Here is a 15493-nt window from a genome sequence, read left to right on the forward strand (position 1 = left end):
GCAGGCACTGGGCGCATATACCTGGCACTGGGGGCATATACCTGGCACTGTGGGGGAAGATCTGGCACTGGGGGCATATACCTGGCACTGGGGGCATATACCTGGCACTGTGGGGGTAGATCTGGCACTGGGGGCATATACCTGGCACTGGGGGCATAAACCTGGCACTGTGGGGGAAGATCTGGCACTGGGGGCATATACCTGGCACTGGGGGCATATACCTGGCACTGTGGGGGTAGATCTGGCACTGGGGGCATATACCTGGCACTGGAGGCATATACCTGGCACTGTGGGGGAAGATCTGGCACTGGGGGCATATACCTGGCACTGGGGGCATATACCTGGCACTGTGGGGGAAGATCTGGCACTGGGGGCATATACCTGGCACTGTGGGGGTAGATCTGGCACTGGGGGCATATACCTGGCACTGGGGGCATATACCTGGCACTGTGGGCATATATCTGGCACTGGGGGCATATACCTGGCACTATGGGGGAAGATCTGGCACTGGGGGCATATACCTGGCACTGTGGGGGTAGATCTGGCACTGGGGGCATATACCTGGCACTGGGGGCATATACCTGGCACTGTGGGCATATACCTGGCACTGGGGGCATATACCTGGCACTGTGGGGGAAGATCTGGCACTGGGGGCATATACCTGGCACTGGGGGCATATACCTGGCACTGTGGGGGAAGATCTGGCACTGGGGGCATATGCCTGGCACTGGGGGCATATACCTGGCACTGTGGGGGAAGATCTGGCACTGGGGGCATATACCTGGCACTGGGGGCATATACCTGGCACTGTGGGGGTAGATCTGGCACTGGGGGCATATACCTGGCACTGGGGGCATATACCTGGCACTGGGGGCATATACCTGGCACTGTGGGGGAAGATCTGGCACTGGGGGCATATACCTGGCACTGGGGGCATATACCTGGCACTGTGGGGGAAGATCTGGCACTGGGGGCATATACCTGGCACTGTGGGGGAATATCTGGCACTGGGGGCATATACTTGGCACTGTGGGGGAATATCTGACACTGGGGGCATATACCTGGCACTGTGGGGGAATATTTGGCACTGGGGGGGAGCAGGCACTGAGGGGGCATATGTGGCACTGGGGGAAGATCTGGCACTGGGGGCATATACCTGGCACTGGGGGCATATACCTGGCACTGGGGGCATATACCTGGCACTGTGGGGGAAGATCTGGCACTGGGGGCATATACCTGGCACTGGGGGCATATACCTGGCACTGTGGGGGAAGATCTGGCACTGGGGGCATATACCTGGCACTGGGGGCATATACCTGGCACTGTGGGGGAAGATCTGGCACTGGGGGCATATACCTGGCACTGTGAGGGAATATCTGGCACAGGGGGCATATACCTGGCACTGTGGGGGAGCAGGCACTGAGGGGGCATATGTGGCACTGTGGAGGAATATTTGGCACTGGGGGTAGCAGGCACTGAGGGGGCATATGTGGCACAGGGGGAGGGGTATATTTGGCACTGGGGGCATGTACCTGGCACTGGGGGCATATACCTGGCACTGTGGGGGAATATCTGGCACTGGGGGCATATGTGGCACTGGGAGCACGGCACTAGCAACAAGCACTACCCCCTAGCAACGAGCATGACACCCAGTGCATGAAACCCCTGGCAACGAGCATTACACCCAGTGCATGAAACCCCTGGCAATGAGCATGACACCCTGAGCATGAAAACCCCTGGCACCATGCATGGAACCAAGAGCATGAAACCCCTGGCAACGAGCAGGTAATTTAAAAGTAATTAGAAGCCTTACTGTAGAACTTAATGTGTAATGGGCATTACGGTGTGTGGCATAATGTATCACGGACATTGCGGTGTGTGTCATAATGTGTCACAGGCATTACGGTGTGTTGTATACTATATCACGGGCATTGTGGTATGTGGTATAATGTCTCAGGATCATTGTGGTGTGTGTCATACTGTGTCACAGACATTGTTTGTGCTATAATGTATCAGGGGCATTGCAGTGTGTAGCATAATGTATAACGGGCATTGCGATTCCTGTCATAATGTGTCACAGGCATTACGGTGTGTGGCATAATGTGTCGGGGGCATTACAGTGTGTGCATATTGTGTCATGTGCATTGTTGTGTGTGGCATAATGTCTAAGGGCCATTGCAGTATGTGGCATAATGTATACTGGGCATTACTATAAGGAGGAAAAATGACAAATAATGTAAGGGGCATGAATCAGGATTATTTTTCTTTCCTGTGGTGACTAACGTCTGGGCATGCAGGTTGCAAAACTGGGGTATAAGGTAGTCTTTTCCTGCAATACCACGCCCCTTTACGCGAAGCCATGGCCATTTTAACGAAACCACACACCCTTTTTGGCGACGCGCGCCTACGGCGCGCACATATTTGTCCCTTTACTAATGCCAATTATGGGGGGGGGCGCGAAGGATTTTTTGGCTTGGGGGAGGAAAATTTCTAGTTACGCCACTGCAACCATCGAATAGTGAGCACCCTCAAATCAACCCAATTCATTGTTTGCATCGTTCCACCTGATGTTCTGCACCTCAGATGGGACGATGCAGCGGACAACGTGCTGCAAATTGTATACATGTAAATAACAATATATTGCCTAATTGTTACATGTCATTGCCACATCGCACCATTGTTCAGGTGCTTAATCAACTTTAGGAGCAAATAAAAAAGAATCAATTTGCACCTTTATAAAACCATGCTGCGCTGCAGGTGGGGCAAATTAAAAAGATGCAGAGAGATTAAGGGGCAGATTCAATTACCCATGGTCTTTTTCCATAGCCATTTGTCAGCATAAAGTGAAAAAATAGGATTTTAATATCTACCAGTAAATCCTTTTCTCCTAGTCCGTAGAGGATGCTGGGGACTCCAAAAGGACCATGGGGTATAGACGGTATCCGCAGGAGACATGGGCACACTAAAAGACTTTGACTGGGTGTGAACTGGCTCCTCCCTCTATGCTCCTCCTCCAGACCTCAGTTATAGGAACTGTGCCCAGGGGAGACTGACATTTCGAGGAAAAGGATTTTTGTTAAACTAAGGGTGAGATACATACCAGCTCACACCACAAACACACCGTACAACTGGATTAGCAGGAATACCAGATAACCGTATGAACGGAAAAAACAGCAACAAGCTGAACATAACCGATACACAACCATCGTGAAACCGAAAACAACAACCAACAATACAACTGCAAGTAACAGTACGCACTGGGATGGGCGCCCAGCATCCTCTACAGACTAGGAGAAAAGGATTTACCGGTAGGTATTAAAATCCTATTTTCTCTTACGTCCTAGAGGATGCTGGGGACTCCAAAAGGACCATGGGGTCTATACCAAAGCTCCAGACCGGGCGGGAGAGTGCGGACGACTCTGCAGCACCGATTGAGCAAACATGAGGTCCTCCTCAGCCAGGGTATCAAACTTATAGAACTTAGCAAAAGTGTTTGAACCCGACCACGTAGCTGCCCGGCAAAGTTGAAGTGCCGAGACCCCTCGGGCAGCCGCCCAAGATGAGCCCACCTTCCTGGTAGAATGGGCCTTTACTGACTTCGGCAACGGCAACCCAGCCAAAGAATGAGCGTGCTGAATCGTATTACAAATCCAGCGTGCAATAGTCTGCTTTGAAGCAGGATTTCCAATTTTGTTGGAAGCATACAGGACAAACAGAGCTTCTGTTTTCCTAACAAGAGCCGTTCTGGCGACATAAATTTTCAAAGCTCTTACGACATCAAGAGATTTTGGGACTGCCACAGCATCCGTAGCCACAGGTACCACAATAGGTTGATTTATGTGAAACGAAGAAACCACCTTCGGCAGAAATTGTTGACGAGTCCTCAATTCCGCTCTATCCACATGAAAAATCGAATATGGGCTCTTGTGAGACAAAGCCGCCAATTCTGACACTCGTCTGGCAGACGCCAAGGCCAAAAGCATGACCACTCTCCAAGTGAGAAACTTTAACTCAACCTTTCGCAAAGGTTCAAACCAGTGAGACATAAGAAACTGTAACACCACTTCAAGATCCCACGGTGCCATGGGTGGCACAAATGGAGGATGGATATGCAGCACTCCCTTCACGAAAGTCTGAACCTCAGGAAGGTCTGCTAATTCCTTTTGAAAGAAAATAGATAAAGCCGAAATCTGCACTTTGATGGAACCCAATTTCAGGCCTGCATCCACGCCTGCCTGCAAAAAATGGAGGAAACGACCCAAGTGAAATTCCTCCGCAGGAGCTGTTTTGGTTTCACACCACGACACATATTTTCTCCAAATACGGTGATAATGTTTTGCCGTGACCTCTTTTCTAGCCTTAAGCAGAGTGGGGAGGACTTCCCCGGGAATACCTTTACGAGCTAGGATCTGGCGTTCAACCTCCACGCCGTCAAACGCAGCCGCGGTAAGTCCGGAAACACGCATGGCCCCTGCAGTAACAGGTCCTCTCTTAGAGGAAGCGGCCAAGGATCTTCTATGAGTAATTCCTGAATATCCGGATACAAGGCCCTCCGTGGCCAATCTGGAACGACGAGTATTGCCTGAACCCTTGTACGTCTTATGATCCTAGTGTTCACTCTAGGATTTTTTTAGGGCAGGGTGCTGATCACGGGGAGGGCACATTTTTCATTCGGGAGGGCACATTTTTAAGTTAGTAGGGCAAAATTAGGTACATACTATAATGCTTGGTCCTCCCATTACTACGTGTGAAAACATGGACATTGCGCGGCGAAGGCGCGCATCAAAAATTTAGGCCGTTGTTTCGTGGGGAAGGGGCGTGGCCACATAAAAGTGGCAATTCACATTACACCACACACCAAGTATAACCTCCTATACACACTGCGACAGGTAGAGCACATTATACATATTGCGCCAGATAGAGCACGTTCTACACTTTGCGCCAGGCAGAGCACGTTATACACATTGCACCAGGTAGAGAGCACTGAGGCACAATGCACCAGGTAGAGAGCACTGAGACAAATTGCACCAGGTAGAGAGCACTGAGAAACATTGCACCAGGTAGAGAGCACTGAGACACATTGCACCAGGTAGAGAGCACTGAGACACATTGCACCAGGTAGAGAGCACTGAGACACACTGCACCAGGTAGAGAGCACTGAGACACACTGCACCAGGTAGGTCACATTTTTTATCTCCGCTTTTTTGTGTGCTAACTTTACTTACTGGGGGCTGATGCTGCGGGAGTTGATCGCGCTGATTCCCCCTCACACACCGCGGAGCTGATTGAAAATGGCCGCCACACTGATCCTCCCCGGCGTCCTCTTTTATAGGGTCGTGTACACAGAGGAGGGAGGGCTGGGTTTGCCTCGTCGAGAGAAGCAAACCCAGCCCTCCTCATCTTACCAGATTCCGAGCAGCCTGTACAGTCTTGCCTTCAGCACATCAGCGCAAAAAGCCTAAGGCAGCTGCTCTCGGCAGGGGGTAGTGACAGCGCGGCAGGGGGACTGACAGCTCTGCGGAGAGGCATAACAGCTCGGTGGGACAGAGCGGCGGGGAGGAGTGATATCTCGGCAGGGGGAGTGACAGCTATGCGGAGTGGCATGAGAGATCGGTGGGACAGAGCGGCGGGGAGGAGTGACATCTCGGCAGGGGGGAGTGGCAGCGCGGCAGGCAGTGTGGTGAGACAGAGCGGCGGGGAGGAGTGACATCACGGCAGGGGGCAGTGACAGCCTGGCGCGGCGGTGAGTAGGCGGACCTTTAGTAATCAGCAGGGCGGCAGGGCGGGCACAAACGGGCAGGGCGCATTCTGCCACTCAGAAAAGGGGCAGGGCGCAGCGCCCCGTCAAAGAAGGCTAGAGTGAACACTATGATCCTCAGCACTCTTGGAATGAGAGGAAGCGGGGGAACACATACACCGACTGAAACACCCACAGAGTTACCAGGGCGTCCACTGTACTGGCTTGGGGGTCCCTTGACCTGGAACAATACCTCGGAAGCTTCTTGTTGAGGCGAGACGCCATTATGTCTATTTGAGGAATTCCCCAACGCCTTGTCACTTCTGCAAACACCTCTGGATGAAGGGCCCACTCTCCTGGATGGAGATCGTGTCTGCTGAGAAAGTCTGCTTCCCAGTTGTCCACGCCCGGAAGGAAAACTGCTGACAGAGCGCTCACGTGCTGTTCCGCCCAGCGGAGAACTCTTGTGGCTTCCACCATTGCCGCCCTGCTCTTTGTTCCACCCTGGTGGTTTACGTACGCCACCGCTGTTATGTTGTCCGACTGGATCAGGACAGGTAGACCTTGAAGAAGGTTCTTCGCTTGCAGAAGGCCGTTGTAAATGGCTCTTAACTCCAGAACATTTATGTGGAGACAAGATTCCTGGCTTGACCATTTTCCCTGGAAACTTCTTCCTTGTGTGACTGCACCCCAGCCTCGGAGACTTCCATCTGTGGTCAGCAGGACCCAATCCTGGATTCCAAATCGGCGTCCCTCTAGAAGGTGAGAACTATGCAGCCACCACAGGAGAGAAATTCTGGTCCTGGAAGATAGACTTATTTTCCGGTGCATGTGCAGGTGAGACCCGGACCATTTGTTCAGCAAATCCCACTGAAACACCCGGGGCATGAAACCTGCCAAACGGAATGGCTTCGTAAGCCGCAACCATCTTCCCTAGCACTCGAGTGCATTGATGAATCGACACTCTTGCCGGTTTCAGAATCTCCTTGACCATGGTCTTGATTTCCAGAGCTTTTTCCGCCGGAAGAAACACTCTCCGTAGTTCCGTGTCTAGGATCATGCCCAAGAAGGGCAGCCGAGTTGTCGGAATCAACTGGCAAATTTAGAATCCAACCATGATGTTGCAGAACCGTCAGGGAGAGTTCCACATTTCTGAGCAACTGCTCGTTTGATCTCGCCTTTATCAGGAGATCGTCCAAGTACGGGATAATTGTGACACCCTGCTTGCGTAGGAGTACCATCATTTCCGCCATCACCTTGGTGAAGACCCTCGGGGCGTGGAAAGCCCAAACGGCAACGTCTGAAATTGGTAATGACAATCCTGCACCGCAAATCTTAGGAAGGCCTGATGAGGAGGATACATCGGGACGTGTAAGTAGGCATCCTTTATGTCAACTGACGCCATAAAATCCCCCCTCCCCCCTTCTAGGCTGGATATCACAGCTCGAAGAGATTCCATCTTGAACTTGAAAGTTTTCAAGTATGGATTGAGGGATTTTAGGTTCAGAATCGGTCTGACCGAGCCGTCCGGCTTTGGCACGACAAAGAGGCTCGAATAGAACCCTTCCCCCCGTTGGGACGGGGGAACCGGGACAATGACCCTCTGTTCATACAGCTTTTGTATTGCAGCATTTACCACTTCTCTTTCTGGAAGAGAAACTGGCAAGGCCGATTTGAAAAAGCAGCGGGGGGGCATCTACTGAAACTTCAGTTTGTACCCTTGGGACACTATGTCTAAGACCCAAAGATCCAGGTCCGATTGAAACCAGACCTGACTGAAGATTCGGAGACGGCCCCCCACCGGCACGGACTCCCGGAGGGGAGCTCCAGCGTCATGCGGTGGACTTGGTAGAGGCGGGGGAGGACATTTGGTCCTGGGCGCCAGACACAGCAGGCGACCTTTTTCCCCTTCCTCTACCTTTTGAAGCGAGGAAGGACGAGCCCCTTCCTTTTTTGTATTTATTAGGCCGAAAGGACTGCATCTGATAATGGGGCGCCTTTTTCTGTTCTGCGGGAACATAAGGAAGAAAAGATGACTTAACCGCAGTAGCAGTAGACACCAGGTCAGCAAGGCCGTCACCAAACAAAACACTACCTTTAAAAGGGAGAGCTTCCATAGCTTTCTTGGAGTCGGCATCAGCATTCCATTGATGAATCTACAGCGCCCTCCTGGCCGAGACCGCCATGGCATTGGCCCTTGATCCCAAGAAGCCAATATCCCTCGCCGCATCCTTTAGGTAAGCTGCAGCATCCCTGATATAACCAAGAGTCAAACAAATGTTATCCTTATCAAGGGTATCCATGTCAGATGCCAAATTATCAGCCCACTTAGCAATAGCACTAGTCACTCACACCGACGCCATGGCAGGCCTGAGGAGTGCACCCGTAGTGACATAAATGGCTTTTAATGTCGTTTCCTGCTTGCGATCCGCAGGATTCATGAGGGCATCCGTGTCAGGAGACGGAAGCGCCACCTTTTTGGACAGTCGGGACAGAGCCTTGTCCACATTGGGAGACGACTCCCATTTCGCCCTGTCGTCAGAGGGGAAAGGATATGCCATAAAAATTCTCTTGGGAATCTGCCACCTTTTGTCAGGCGACACCCAAGCCTTTTCACAAAGAGCGTTCAGTTCATGAGAGGGAGGAAATTTCACTCAGGCTTTTTCCCTTTAAATAAACAAACCCTTGTATCTGGAACAGGAGGTTCCTCAGAAATATGTAAAACATCTTTAATAGCCACAATCATGTACTGAATACTCTTTACCAATTTTGAATGTAATGTGGCTTCACTAAAGTCGACACTGGAATCAGAGTCCGTGTCGGTATCCGTATCTGCCATCTGGGTGATGGACCGTTTCTGTGACCCTGAGGGGGCCTGTACCTGAGACAAGGCGTCCTCCATGGATTTTCTCCACGTTTGTGTCTGAGAATCAGATTTATCCAGCCTCTTAGATAATAACGCCACATTTGCATAAAGTGTACTCAACATATTCACCTAATCAGCAGTCGGCTGTGCCGACAGAACCACTCCCAACTCCTTCTCTGCGTCCCCAGTAACTTCCTCCGGGGAGGAGCACTCGGCCTCAGACATGTCGACACACAGTACCGACACACACACACACTTTCACACTGGCCAAAGGGAACAGACCCACAGGGAAGCCTGTAGACAGAACACAGAGGGAGTATGCCAGCTCACACCCCAGCGCCCATATACTACTAAAATGTGCTAAATTGTGCTGTATCATATAGCACCAATTCGACTGTGCCAAGAAAATGATAGGGGGAGCACCATGGAAGGGGCAAGTACATTTGCGTACGGCTTCGGTGCATGTGAGGTGGCGCTTCTTATACAATGCCCACAGTTGTAGCGCTCATTATGCAATGTCCACTGTACTGGTAATGGCCCTCATTCCGAGTTGGTCGGTCGCAAGGCGAATTTAGCAGAGTTGCTCACGCTAAGCCGCCGCCTACTGGGAGTGAATCTTAGCTTCTTAAAATTGCGACCGATGTATTCGCAATATTGCGATTACTAACTACTTAGCAGTTTCTGAGTAGCTCCAGACTTACTCTGCCTGTGCGATCAGTTCAGTGCTTGTCGTTCCTGGTTGACGTCACAAACACACCCAGCGTTCGCCCAGGCACTCCCACCGTTTCCCCGGCCACTCCTGCGTTTTTTCCGGAAACGGTAGCGTTTTCAGCCACACGCCCCTGAAACGCCGTGTTTCCGCCCAGTAACACCCATTTCCTGTCAATCACATTACGATCGCCGGAGCGAAGAAAAAGCCGTGAGTAAAAATACTTTCTTCATAGTAAAGTTACTTGGCGCAGTCGCAGTGCGAACTTTGCGCATGCGTACTAAGCGGATTTTCACTGCGATGCGATGAAAAAGAACGAGCGAACAACTCGGAATGAGGGCCAATGCCCCTTATATAGACCCCATAGTAGTGGTGCCCCTTATGCAATGCCCGTATTGCCCCCTGTAGTAATGCCCCCAGTCATTTAGCGCCCTAGTAGTTATGCCCCCAGTGGTAATGCCCCTGCAGTTATGACCCCAGTAGTTTACCCCCGCCCCCTTTAGTTTAGCCTCCCAGTGGTAATGCCCCCAGTAGTTTGCCTGCTTGTAGTTTAGCCACCAGTAGTAATGCCCCCCTTGTAGTTTAGCCCCCAGTAGTAATGCCCCCAGTAGTTTGGCCCCTGTAGTTATCCCCCAGTAGTTTGGCCCCCCTGTAGTTTAGCTCACGAACCGGCACTTCCTTTATTAGACCAGCCGGGGGGAGAGCCAGGAGGGACGCAGGAGAGACGCGCGATGCGCTCCGTGTCCCTCCAACACATGGGGGGGGGGGAGCAGGCACTGTGGGCATATACCTGGCACTGTGGGCATATACCTGGCACTGGGGGCATATACCTGGCACTGTGGGGGGCAGATCTGGCACTGGGGGCATATACCTGGCACTGTGGGGGGAAGATCTGGCACTGGGGGCATATACCTGGCACTGTGGGGGGCAGATCTGGCACTGGGGGCATATACCTGGCACTGTGGGGGGCAGATCTGGCACTGGGGGCATATACCTGGCACTGTGGGGGGGAGATCTGGCACTGGGGGCATATACCTGGCACTGTGGGGGTCAGATCTGGCACTGGGGGCATATACCTGGCACTGTGGGGGCAGATCTGGCACTGGGGGCATATACCTGGCACTGTGGGGGGAAGATCTGGCACTGGGGGCATATACCTGGCACTGTGGGGGCTGATCTGGCACTGTGGGGCATATACCTGGCACTGTGGGGGCAGATCTGGCACTGGGGGCATATACCTGGCACTGTGGGGGGAAGATCTGGCACTGTGGGGGACAGATCTGGCACTGGAGGCATATACCTGGCACTGTGGGGGGCAGATCTGGCACTGGGGGCATATACCTGGCACTGTGGGGGAAGATCTGGCACTGGGGGCATATACCTGGCACTGTGGGGGCAGATCTGGCACTGGGGGCATATACCTGGCACTGTGGGGGGAAGATCTGGCACTGGAGGCATATACCTGGCACTGTGGGGGAATATCTGGCACTGGGGGCATATACCTGGCACTGTGGGGGAATATTTGGCACTGGGGGGAGCAGGCACTGAGGGGGCATATGTGGCACTGTGGGGGAATATTTGGCACTGGGGGGAGCAGGCACTGAGGGGGCATATGTGGCACTGGGGGGGGGGTATATGTGGCACTGGGGGCATGTACCTGGCACTGTGGGGGAATATCTGGCACTAGGGGCATATACCTGGCACTGTGGGGGAATATCTGGCACTGGGGGCATATGTGGCACTGGGAGCATGGCCCTAGCAACAAGCACTACCCCCTAGCAACGAGCATGACACCCAGTGCATGAAACCCCTGGCAACGAGCATGACACCCTGAGCATGAAAACCCCTGGCACCGTGCATGGAACCAAGAGCATGAAACCCCTGGCAACGAGCAGGTAATTTAAAAGTAATTAGAAGCCTTACTGTAGAACTTAATGTGTAATGGGCATTACGGTGTGTGTCATAATGTATCAGGCATTACGGTGTGTTGTATACTATATCACGGGCATTGTGGTATGTGGTATAATGTCTCAGGATCATTGTGGTGTGTGTCATACTGTGTCACAGACATTGTATGTGCTATAATGTATCAGGGGCATTGCAGTGTGTAGCATAATGAATAACGGGCATTGCGATTCCTGTCATAATGTGTCACAGGCATTACGGTGTGTGGCATAATGTGTCTGGGGCATTACAGTGTGTGCATATTGTGTCATGTGCATTATTGTGTGTGGAATAATGTCTAAGGGCCATTGCAGTATGTGGAATAATGTATACTGGGCATTACTATGAGGAGGAAAAATGACAAATAATGTAAGGGGCATGAATCAGGATTATTTTTCTTTCCTGTGGTGGCCAACGTCTGGGCGTGCATGTTGCAAAACTGGGGTATAAGGTAGTCTTTTCCTGCAATGCCACGCCCTCCACGCAAAGCCACGCCCATATCGACAAAGCCACACACCCTTTTTGCCGGCGCGCGCCTGTGGCGCGCGCATTTTTCTACCTTTGCTAGTGCCAATTACGGGGGGTATGGGGGGGGGGGGGCGCCGAAGGATTTTTTGGCTTGGGGGAGAAAAATTTCTAGTTACGCCACTGAGTTGGCCCCCACTAATAATGTCCCCCAGTAGTTTGCCTCCAGTAGATGCCCCCCAGTAATAATGTCCCCCAGTAGTTTGCCCCCAGTAGATGCCCCCCAGTATTAATGTCCTCCAGTAGTTTGCCCCCAGTAGTAATGCCCCCTAGGAGTTTGCCCCCAATAGACGACCCCCCAGTAATAATGCCCCCAGTAGATGCCCCCCAGTAAAAATGTCCCCCAGTAGCTGCCCCCAGTAGTAATGCCCCCAATAGATGACCCCCCCAGTAGTAATGCCCCCAGTAGATGCCCCCAGTAGTAATGCCCACCCAGTAGTAATGCCCCTTGTTGATGCCCCCCAGTAGTAATGTCCCCCTGTAGTTTGCCCCCAGTAGATGCCCCCGCTGCACTAAGGAAGAAAAAACCACCATACTTACCAAACCCCGTTCCCGCTTCCAGACCGCTGCAGTCCTCCTCTTGGCGTCCGCTCCTCAGCACTATGAGAGAGACGTCATGACTAACGTCTCTCCCATAGCGCACGCCGCACAGTGACAGCGCCGGAAGCCGGAGCTCAGTACTGAGCTCCTGCCTCCGGCTGCTGCTGTGCAGGGAGACGGGCGCCCGCTGGTAACACAATCTCAGCGGGCGCACGTCATCTCCATGTGCGGTGCCGGGAGGGGACGGGACGGAGGCCACAAATGACAGGGGGGGGCACGGGCCCGAGTGCCGCCCCCTGGATCCGCCACTGCATACACTCCCTGTAATGTGGATGGCTGCTAATCTCCCGAAAATCAGATGTTTCCAATCTGTAAAAGATAATGAGAAAAGCGCCCTCTGGTGTAGTATATCACAATTTATTGTACAAAGGTCCACCACCAACCATACACACCCTATACAAAGGAGGTGTACCATAAGTGTGTCACAACTGAGGGCCTGAGCTGACGGGAGGCAGCCTCAGTTGTAGGGGCTGAGATGTACCGGAACCTGGGAGGTTGTATCAGACCCCTGGACATGTAAGTAACATGAATAATAACTGCCCGAAGGCGTGACCACGACAACTTGGATAAAAGTCAATGATGTTTATTATGACAACTCCGCAACACAGCAGCAATAAAAGAAAACGTAAAAGTCAGCAAAGAATAAATACAGTTCCTGGGTACTACAGGATGGCAGGAGCCACAGGGCACTGGTAGTGTGAGATAGTTCTTATGATCTTTTAGATGGAAAGTCCTTACCAGGCCCGACTGTAGCAATGGAGATAACCCAGGATTGTGCCAGCTGGTGTTCCAGGAAAAGCTGGGTTGCTGAAGATAAAACAGCTGCTGTGGATACTGGCTGGAACCAGACTGTTGTTAGTACGGAGTGGATACTGGCTGGAACCAGTTAAATAATAAATGAACTTGGGAGCGATGAAATATGAACTGAAATGTAGAACTTGAGAGCGGAGAAATAATAATACCGGTGGAGAGTGGTAAAGTGTAGAAAGGACACCGGCCCTTTAAGAGAAGCTGTACTCTGCTGGAAGCTGAGCTGGAAGCAGGTAATGCTGTAGCTGGAAACAGATGAATCCACAATGGGTTGGAGAGTCAGGCTACACCGCAGGTGGAATGCTGGTGCGGGTCTCTATGGTGGAAGTCTTGAGACAGGAGCTGGAACCTGGAAGACAATCACAGGAGAGAGACAAACAGGAACTAGGTTTGACAACCAAAGCACTGACGCCTTCCTTGCTCAGGCACAGTGTATTTATACCTGCAGCAAGGAAGGGATTGGCTAGGCAATTATGCAGATTATCAATACTGAGAACAGATTGGTGGAAATGATCAGCTGACAGAATCCAAGATGGCTGCGCCCATGCAGACACTAGGAGGGAAGTTTGGTTTGTAATCCATGTGGTAATGAAAACAGTAATGGCGGCGCCGGCCACCGGAGACAGGAGGCGCCAGGCTGACAGATGCACATCCAACCACGCGGACACAGCGGAGGCCGCGGCTGACGTAATCGCCACTCAGACACTCTGCATGCAGAAGTTCAGGGACGGCGGCGGAGGCCGCGGGAGACGCCATGCCAGGTGTAATATGGCGTTTACTGTGACAGTGTCCCAGAGTGACAGGAGAGGATACAGGAATGTACACATCAGGATAACAGATGGGATCCGGTCCTGGAGCGCTGAGCCAGCCTTAGGAGGCATCTGATGGGTAAGAAATGGCGTCCAGATACCCGGATCGTGACAAAGTGGTGGTCCAAAACCACTTGATAAATCACATTTGTTGATTCAGTGATATGGCAGTCAGCTAAGTAACACGCGATCGTAACCTCCAATAATAATTCTCACCACAGGATTCATATGGAGAGAAGGGGAAGGAATATACAATAGTGTGATACAGTTCAACAACATTTATTAACACAGAACATAGATTAAAAAAAATGCCCGTACATCAAAAACAAAACAAAAAGGCTTATCTGGTGAATCTCTAGTACATGGAAATTCAAGTCAGTATTCCCTCTACGCGTTTCGTCGCTTATGCCCCCTGGCTGGACTGTGTATACACTCTTCAGGAAGGTAAACACGATACTTATCCATTAACCTGTTCAAAACAGGTGCTAGCAATCACAAATTAAGAGGAAAGTCCAGAAGCAGAGCATTCTGTCCCTCTTGGTATACATACCTCCCAACTGTACTGTTTTTCGCGGGACAGTCCCTTTTTTTGCAGTGTCCCGCGGTTGGGGGGGGGGCAGTTGGGAGGCTCCTGCCAGTCACTTCTCTGCCTAACAGCAGCAGTGAATAGATGCATCTATTCAAGGGAGTCACGGGCATTGCTCGCGACTGCGGCACTCATGTGCAGCCACGCCCCTTTTCCTATAGGCCCCACCCATTTTTACCCGGTGGTGGCTTTGCTGCACCAGGGTGTCCCTCCTTCACATCTTCTGATGTTGGGAGGTATGGGTACATATAGAATACATAAGGGGACATGTACTAAGCAGTGATAAAAATGGAGAAGTGAGCCAATGGAGAAGTTGCCCATGGCAACCAATCAGCATTGATGTAACATTTATAATTTGCATACTATAAAAGTATACAGAGCAGCTGATTGGTTGCCATGGGCAACTTCTCTACTGGCTAACTTCTCCACTTTTATCACTGCTTAGTACATGCCCCCTTAGATAGATAACACTGTCAGCCGTTCTACAGGGACCAGAGCCTGCAGCTAATTGACAGGGCTCTAGCTACGCTGTGTGACAAAGGCTGGTGGGTCAGGGTCAGACTCATAAGATTCAGCAATCTGCGGCATGCAGAACCAGCGTTCACCAGTGGGTCCAATCCAGCAGCAGTGGCAGGTGCAGCGTTGCTTGTTGCAGTGTAGGCGGGATTTGTCCTGTCCTCTAATGCAAGTGTTAGCAGGGCTCCTGGGACACAGCTAATTAACTCTGCAGCAGCAGCAGGTGCACTTTAGAGCAGCACTCACACTTGAATCTCGCTGTGAACCACACAGGTACTGTTGTACATGCAGGTGCCCCTTTTGGGCTTAGAGCTGGGAGGCAGGCATCTCCATTGCCTCTGGGAGTTCCGCCCCTCTGTACAAGTAACGTAAGTTCTCAAACTCATGACCC

This window comes from Pseudophryne corroboree, chromosome 1 (assembly GCF_028390025.1).
Source record: "Pseudophryne corroboree isolate aPseCor3 chromosome 1, aPseCor3.hap2, whole genome shotgun sequence".
NCBI lineage: Eukaryota > Metazoa > Chordata > Amphibia > Anura > Myobatrachidae > Pseudophryne > Pseudophryne corroboree.